Genomic DNA, 9,405 nt, shown 5'->3' on the forward strand with positions numbered 1-9,405 from the left:
CTTCAGAACATCTATATATGCTAAAGGCCGATGAAAAAATCAATTTAAATGAGGATAGGATGGCTTAATAAGAGAGCATATCAATAACAGGAGAAAAGGAAAGATAATTTGGAACGCGTGGTCAAATCGAAATTTATAAAACATTGACCTACGAAGGTTGATCTATATGTTGCCACGAACATGAAATTTGAGATAATAAATTCAGGAACGAGATCAAAATGTGACGTTTACAACATGCCAGCAGAGTTTCATACACCCAAACTAGGTCTAAGAAATAAGTAAATAAATCCTTATTCACACACGAAGATAATACACGACAAAATCTAGACTAGAGCTCAGTTTGTATCATAAAAAATTTCCTTATAACTATCGAATATTTATTGTATAAAAATTTATTTGACACGCCTCTGGCTGGTATGTATAAAAATTCCTTAAAGTTTGTTTACCTATGTGTTATGCGCGAAACATCCAAGAAAAATATTTACTACATAGATAACATTTGCGTTTTAACTAAATAAATTCCTACAATTGGCTGGCAGCGAAAACTGGACGGGGATTGTGAAAGGTCGAATGAATCGAGACGAAGAAAAACAGTTAGAGTTGAGAATTTGATTCGAAAGAAATAGCTTAGGGCGTGTAGTTCTTAAAAGTCGGCAATTTTTTGAGTCGAGCGGTGAATTTGGGTTCAAGATGCTACTTGGCAGACTTTGTTGAGTTAATCACCGATTTGTTCGGCTGTGTCCTATGTGAAGAATTTGTAAAACGGCATTTCCAACATTTTGATAGGTTCACATGGTTTTAAATAAGAATTGAGCGGCCGCGTTTTAAATAGTGCATTTTATTGTCATTCAAGATAATCCGAAGCCCGATTCAGTGTTGTACCTCCCCAGGATTTGTCCATTTTTTCTCCATGGGTCGTCCCAGACCATTTGCAGTTTGTGTGGGACACTGTTTCTGATTCATATCGACTTCGAAGACTTTCTTAAAGGAAATACACCAGCCAGTTTTACCAGGAAAGGAAAGCCTTTCTTTCTATCCAGCCAGAGGATTCTTTTAAACGGCGTCAAATTTAAATAGTTTAGGAGCCTTCTTGTGTTTGATGCCCATCAAATCTTTGTAAGTATTTTATGATTTCTTTCCTATGTTGTTACCCCTTCCAGTCCCTCCCATATTCACTTATTTATGACCCCAGCTCTCCAACAAAAACAAGAGTTCGCCGTTCGCAAAATTTCGGTTTGTTTGCTTACATTATCTTCAGGCCCAGTAATTGCGTAGTCCCCACTTTCAATCCTTTATAAGCAATTATATATTGTTACAAGTTATATACAATGTGGTAGGTAAATTTAATCGTTACTAAGTTCCTGAAAACTACAGGCTACTAGACACCGATAAGAGAAGCTATTGAGATAGAAGCTAAAGAAAGCATCAATAATAGGGATCACTCTCTAAACTTACACCCAACGTGGAAGACGTTTATTAAAAACCCAACACACGAAATGGGAAAAAAAATGTAAAGTCAGCAAGTTGAACGGCATAACCTGATACTGGAAATAAATACCGCAAGCCCACTTAGCTCATGACATCTCTGTTTATGCTCGCCAACCAAGAAACCGATAACTAGAAATAATATAATGAAATCGATGATAAAAATTACCTAAGTTATTCAACAAAGGCAAATTCAAATAAACTCAACGAATGCAAATTAGATTTGCAAATGTGCTGAAACTGGTAAGCTTTTTTGAAAAAGAAAACAAAATGCATAACAAGTAAACATTTAAAAATACAGAAACTCACATACACAACACACACTAAGATTTATAATTTACTTAGTTTTCCGATTGAAAGATTTCGAATTTGACTACGTCGATTCTCTCTCCACTGTATTTATCAAAAGTTGTTCTGGGGGCTCAGGCAGGTGTAAATATTAAAATAGATATATGTGAACATAACATAACTAAATAAACATCCGTGGACCAAATGAGAAAATGACATGGGGTTATGTCTTTATTGTAGATTTTTGAACTAAATATGACACAGATACACAAACACATACGTACCAAAACAAATAAACAAAAACACACACACTAATACTCATCATGTTCAATGAGCAAATCCTAGACAGCTGCATCACAATCATTATATGGTCAAATTTTGTTTTGCAACTATTGCGCTCTCTAATCCCAAAGTGTAACACCATCGTGCCCAGGGGAAGCGGAAAAAGTGTCACCTGAGGCTATGCCTTAGGAGCTGTCGAACTCTGTGGGATTATAATTATAGCCTTAGAACGGAAACAGCGCAATTTAAGCTTATGATCATTAATACAACGTGAATGGTCAGAGGGATAACTCTATTCGCAAGCTCTGTATCTACCCCAAATACTGAGCCAAAATGTCTTCCCAGCGGAACAAACTCTGTACCCGTATCAAAAAATAACTCTCTGAAGTTCAAAGAAGAAAGATGAAAAGATAGGCAAAAAGTATTGCTGTTATATTAACCACAGCAAATTCTCTTTAAACCAAAGTGTAAGTACCGGCAAAACCCGAGGGTAAAAAGAATTAGGGAAAACACCATCAACCGCTGCAACAAAGAGTTGCACAAGAAATTCTAACGAGCATATATATACCAATAGGTCAAATACCAATGTCACAAACGTATAAACGTATTCAGAATAGCGATGACATACAGATACAATCCTGTTACTTAACTAGATCAAGCTCAAGCAGACCTGATTATCAACACACCGGAACAAGCAGTGGATAAGGTTCCTATCGGAGATGAAAATCAATAAAACCTCGTTTAATGCAGGAACCCTGTAGGAGACTGTGAATGAACTGTGCATGACTGCGAGGCAAATTGCACATACAAAATAAATCCCTTAAAATGGATACGATGATACCAAAACTGCAATCTTAACTTAATAAAGATTGTGAGCATCCAGAGCAGAAAACAGTTTCAGAGCTTTATCCGTGTTTTTATACTATACATTTTTATTGTTCCACTCCGATTTTTTAACGTTAATTTTCCATATAAACATATTTTTAATTTATTTATAAACTTTTGTATAACTAGCAGTTTTTATATAGTTTTACATCAAAATGCTACATACCATTTATTTGATAAAATCGCAAAATATTTTCAATTTTTTTATGATGTCGTTAACAAGTATCGTGTGGTAGCAAATCAATATGATGCTCACGCTATACATCGTTTCAATATAATTTCGGGTTACATATCCCCCAGACATGCTCTATTAATCCGTATTAATAATGTAATTAGGTTAATTAAAACACTTATATCTCTTTTCGTTATTTGATATCTAGGTCACGAGAATATGGGAGAGGCTTTTCCGATGATACATTATTTGAAAAATTTTAGTTATGTCATTTCAAAAACTTAAGTTGAGATTTTTATTTGATACTCTACGGAAAACTACTAGAAAAAAAATATTCATTATCTTTTTATACAACTAATTACCCAAATCGTAATAGACATTTCAGTGTTATGATGTTTATCTTACATAATTTGACATCATCTGCTTTGTCTTTCACTTCTTCTTCTGAAAATGCCCTAATAATTAATAAAAGTTTTGAGATTACTTCTGCAAATTTTTTCTTTATTCTCTGCTGTTTTTATTTTCTCTGTTATTAGGAGTTGGGGGAAGGGGATATTTCTGATTCCTCAATAAAGGTGCAAGGTTTGATATTTTGCAAATATTGATGGTCTGGAGAGACTACAACGGGGAGTAAGACAAGGAGACACCATCTCTCCCAAACTATTTACCCTTGCTCTAGAAGACATTTTTAAGAAACTAGAATGGAACAATAAGGGTATCAACGTCGACGGATCATACTTAAACCACTTGCCATTCGCAGATGACATAGTCATAATAGCCGATAATATCCAAGAACTAAATGATACGTTACAACAATTAAATGCAGTTTCAGGAGAGGTAGGCTTAAAAATGAACTACAGCAAAACAAAAATACTGAGCCGAGACCAGACAAATATATCAATACAAAATCATACCATAGAAAATGTTGAACATTATGTATATCTAGGTCATGTTATCAAACTAGGAAAACCAAATCAAGATGCTGAAATTAAAAGAAGAACACAACTGGCATGGGGCGCTTTCGGCAAATTAGCATATATCTTGAAAAACACCTCCATTCCTGTAAACTTAAAGAAAAAGGTGTATAACACATGCATACTACCAGTTTGTACTTACGGCTTGGAGACAGTAGCCCTTACCAAAAAATCTGCTAAAAAATTAGAAACAACGCAAAGAGCAATGGAACGAATCATGCTTGGAATATCACTAAGAGACAAGATTAGAAACACCGAGATAAGACGTAGAACGAAGATTAGGTATATTGTGGAAGAAATTGCAAAAATGAAATGGCGCTGGGCAGGTCACGTAGCCCGATATAATGACAACAGGTGGACACGGAAAATTCTAGAATGGAGACCAAGGACGACAACAAGAAGCACGGGAAGACCTCAAAAAAGATGGGTAGATGACATAAGAACAGTGGCAGGCAAACAGTGGATTAGATTGGCGCAAGATAGAGAAACATGGAAGCAATTGGGAGAGACCTACATTCAGGAGTGGATGGAAAATGGTTGACAAAGAAGATGGTCTGGAGTAGTTCTATTTCTTTGCTTAATCTATCGAGCAACTGTCTATTTGGTATAATGCCAGTCCAGGGAATTGTTAATATTCTCCTCTCCCAAAGGTCAAAAGTCCACATCTCAAATGCCTCTATCTTATTCATGGTAAGAATTGTCTTCTTCTTCACGTGCCATGGTTGGCAATCATCATGGCTATTCTGATCTTAGATGCTGCTGCTCTGAATAGTTCAATTGATGTGCATCCGTACCATTCCCTCAAGTTACGCAACCATGAGATTCTTCTTCTTCCTATACTTATCTTGCCCATTTATTGCAGCTTTCGTGTCTTGATGGTTTCCAATACTTCCATTCTTTTGTTGATTCTTCTCATGACTTCGTTGTTTGTTACCTTGCTCGGTCCATGATATCTTCAGGATTCTTCTATACACCCACATTTCAAATGCTTCCAACTTTTTAGCAGTCGACGCGTTAAGTGTCCATGCTTCTATTCCATAAAGCAGAGTCGAGAAAATATAACACCTTGCCAGCCTACCTCTCAAGTCCAAGTTTAGTTCTCTTGCACAAAGTACCTTTCTCATTTTATTGAAGTTTGTACGTGCTTTCTGTATTCGAACTTTGATTTCTTTGGAGTAATCGTTTGTGTGATTAATTATTGTGCCAAGATAGTGGTAGTTTTCAACTTCTAGTTCTAAAGCATTACCGTTAATTGTCAGGCTTTCACCATTATTTTGGGTTTTTGATATCCTCATAAATTTGGTTTTCTTGGTGTTTATTGATAATCCATATTCTTCTCCATACTCAACTATCTTGTTCATTAGCTTTTGGAGGTCTTGGAGATTGTCTGTTATTACGATAGTATCGTCCGCATATCTAATGTTGTTAATTGGTGTTCCATTGACCTTGATTCCTGCTGTTTCTCCCCCAAGAGCTCTTTTCATAATTTCTTCAGAGTATGCATTGAATAGTAGTGGTGACAATACACACCCCTGTCGCACTCCTCTTTGAACTTCGAACTCTTCTGATGTGTGTTCATTAATGCGTACGTGTGCCTGCTGTTTATAGTATAGATTTGTTATAATTCGAAGGTTATTGTGTTGTAGTTGTTTTGCTTTGAGGATGTCCATTAGCTCTTTGTGGCGGACTTTGTCGAAAGCTTTGTTGTAGTCTATGAAACAGACGTACATATCTTGGTTCACATCCAAGCATCTCTGGATTAGTACGTTGAATGCAAATAGAGCTTCACGGGTACCTACGCTATTACGGAATCCAAATTGAGTTTCTCCAATATCCATATCAAGTGTTTTGTAAATGCGTTTATGAATGATCTTTAAAAAGAATTTAAGTGTGTGAGACATCAGGCTTATGGTACGGTGGTCGGTGCATTCTCTAGCATTTTTCTTTTTTGGGAGACAAATGAATGTTGAATGTTGAGGTCAACCATTCGTTGGGTATGTCTCGTCGGTCATCCAATTGTCTTTCTCTCGTGTCGGTTCTTTTAATATCTCTTTGCATGGAGCAAGGAGGTAGTTCTTTAGTATTTCCCATTGTTAGTTTATCTCGTAAGTGTTAGTATCTAATTTATCAAAGTTTTCGTATATTTTCTGTTGAAGTTTGATTTTTATATCAACTTCTTTCAGTTTTCTAACATCTAATTTTGGAGTTCTTTGTGGTTTTCTAATACGTTTAAGCTTAAGCGTGACATTAGCGATTAGTGGGTTATGGTCTGATGCGACATCTGCTCCTGGATATGTTTTAACTGATTTGATGGTGTTACGATATCTCTCTGAGAAGAATTGTTGGGCGTCCATAATTCTGCTCCATCCAGTATATTTCGCCAAACATACTATTTAAGTAGTCATATCCTACGTTGATGTGTGGGTTGTTCAACCTCATATTTAATCTCAAGATTCGGGTCCAGTTTGTTGTTTATCCAGCAACTTAAATTTATTTTGGTTACACTAGCTCAAATTAGTGAAGAGAGGCGAGGTCTGTTTTCGGAGTGGAAAAATTCGAAATTAATTTAGAGGAATTTGTATTTACTATTTGAACAAACCTTTATAAAATGATAACACAAAATTAAACGAATCAAAGTTAATGACAAATAAAACTTTTATACATATTAAAAAAACAGAGTATTTTAAACTAATTTTATAAAGCTTAACATCTCTGGAACTTCATAAACCTCTCTAGAGCAACGAATTTTTTTGGAGGTCCAATTTTACGTTTAATATCGCATGCTGGGTATACGTTTCGATCTTCCCTCTCAGTTCTAATTTTTGAGTGACTTTTACATAGACATTCTTGGTCTATAATATTAACAATTTTTCCAGGAAAATAATTATTTTCATAAACGAAAATCACGAAATCATCTAATTTTAAATTTTGAAACTTCAGAATCACTGTTTGTGTTTTCAATTTAATTATCATATCTTTCAAAAGACATTTCAGGTATACCTAATTCTTGTAACGAAAACTTATCATTTGATATTGAAGATCCAGAATCAGATTTTTCTTTTAACGGACTTTTTCTTGTTTTTGCCTTTAGCTGAATTTTGTTGTGAAACTTTGTTTTTAATATACTGAATTTCTTTTTCTCTTTTTTTGTTTTGTTAGACTCGCCACTTTCAACATTTCAATCCTGGTTTTCTCTGGCATATCTGTTAAAATGCACGACTTTCCTTTCTGTCTTCCCCTTTCATTGTTTTTCCTTGGTGCAGCTTTAGGATGAGGTCTAATCATATTTGGTGTAACAATAAATAAAAAATGTGGATGGAGTATCGGCCTCTGGGACTGATTGAGATGAAATATCAGCTTCTACAACTAATTGAGAAAAAATATCAGCCTCTGTAGCTAATTGAGGTAAAATGTTAGAATTAGCGGCTGTAATTGTATCTTCCTTTTTATCGGAAGTAACATCATAGGGATGATCAGTTACTTGTGCTGATAAATAGACCGAGTCGTCGAAAATGTTTTCGTTAACTGACATGTTAATGGTAATGGATACATTCCCGTAGCTTTAAATCCTTGCATAATATTATTGGGAGTAACAGCGTATAGATATGCTTTCCCAACTAATGAAGCCACGTTGTAAATAGTTATTGGTTTACCCACATATTCTGAAGTATTCATCATTTCATTTGTTGCATTGCTATAATACTTTCTAAATGGTCCACACACTCCTTTGTGTAGTGACTGTAGCTTGTGGCTTGTCACTAAATGTCACGCTGATGTGATTTTCATGATTGTCCAAGAGCACAATACACGGTGAGTCAGTGGAAGACCTTACATGTTTAATAAAGTGTTCCATAAATTCAAAAAATAAATTTTTGTTGGACCATCCAGAATAATTTGTACCTCCAATAGTAGAAGGTGAAGCATTGGTTATCATGAAGTCTTTATAGTTGACTCGTGGGAATATTAGCAAATGGAGGTATGAAACCTCCACCAGCATTAATGGCACATATCATTGTGACAGTAGAACCTCGCTCAGCTGAGCATTGAACCGATCTGTTTAACTCCTTTAGGTCCTAAGATTTTTGGTGGAACATGTACAGTGGGGAGTCCGGTTTCATCAATGTTCCATATAGCAGAAGGTAAAATCCCAGAACACTTTAACAATGCAGCCTTATAGTTTGTAAATACTGCAGCTACGTTGTTTTTATTGAAAGCAGTTTAACGGGGTAAACTTGTGGCTGCTTGATTTCGTAAACTAAGTTGTGGATGTCTTTTGCGAAAAATCGTAACCAGTAATCTTCGGCCATCTTATGCTCATCCCATGTTTTCAAAAACTTTTTAATATTATGCTTTGCAAACTGATAGGTCGCAATCTGAACGTTTTTTAGAGTCAACCCATATTGTAAATCAGCAGCCTCTTTAATATAATCGTACAACATTAATTGTTCTTCATCTGTAAAGACTTTCTGGTGCATTAAATTATCGTGTAAGTAACTAATTTTCTTTCCTCTATCAGTACAACGTTGAAAATGACGCCTTAGAGTAGTTCTACTCATATTAAAATGTTTAGCTGTCGCAAATAAAGACATTTTCTTTTGTCGTAACAATTGAACGGCCTGTCGCAAATGCTCTTTATCGAGTGGAGTTTGTTTTATCCTTTGTTTACTGCGTGACATATTTCCTAGAGCCTGCAATTATTAAGAAAATAAAAAATAAATATAAACGTACGACAACTGATTTTCGAACATCTTTTATAAATATTAAATCACCAAGTTGTACCTAGGACATGTCCTAGGTACAACTAGTGTATTATGTCCGAAGTACATCCACCTTACTAAATTTTGTAAAATTGGCAACATTATTAAAAGTATTGTTTACAACCTCTTAACTTTCAAATAATGCAAGGTAATTAAATGATCTGGTCTTCGGAATACTAATGTTTATATTAAACCAAAGCTATAGATTTAAAGGATGTTTTAAAGGATTATCAAAAAAACTTACTTTTTAACGGAAAAATATAAAAATTCCTTGAAACCTTAACAGGTTTAGTTTGACATCACTGTGAACACTTTATAGACTTTGTAAACGTAGATTTTAGCAGCTTTGCCAATTAATTAACAAACGAACGGAAATACTGAGAAGTGTGTTGTGACCCAGGTACAACGCTGTCGGGTGCGTTCATTACGGAGACCATCGCATGGTATCCTCGCCTAGAACATAGCACTGATAGCCCAGGATAGCATTTTTTCATGACACTTATCCGGCCAGGCAAACGACAATTGTTTTGAGTAGTATGGACCTCTATAACAAAAATCTATA

Source organism: Diabrotica undecimpunctata, chromosome 1, assembly GCF_040954645.1.
Source record: "Diabrotica undecimpunctata isolate CICGRU chromosome 1, icDiaUnde3, whole genome shotgun sequence".
NCBI classification, from domain to species: domain Eukaryota; kingdom Metazoa; phylum Arthropoda; class Insecta; order Coleoptera; family Chrysomelidae; genus Diabrotica; species Diabrotica undecimpunctata.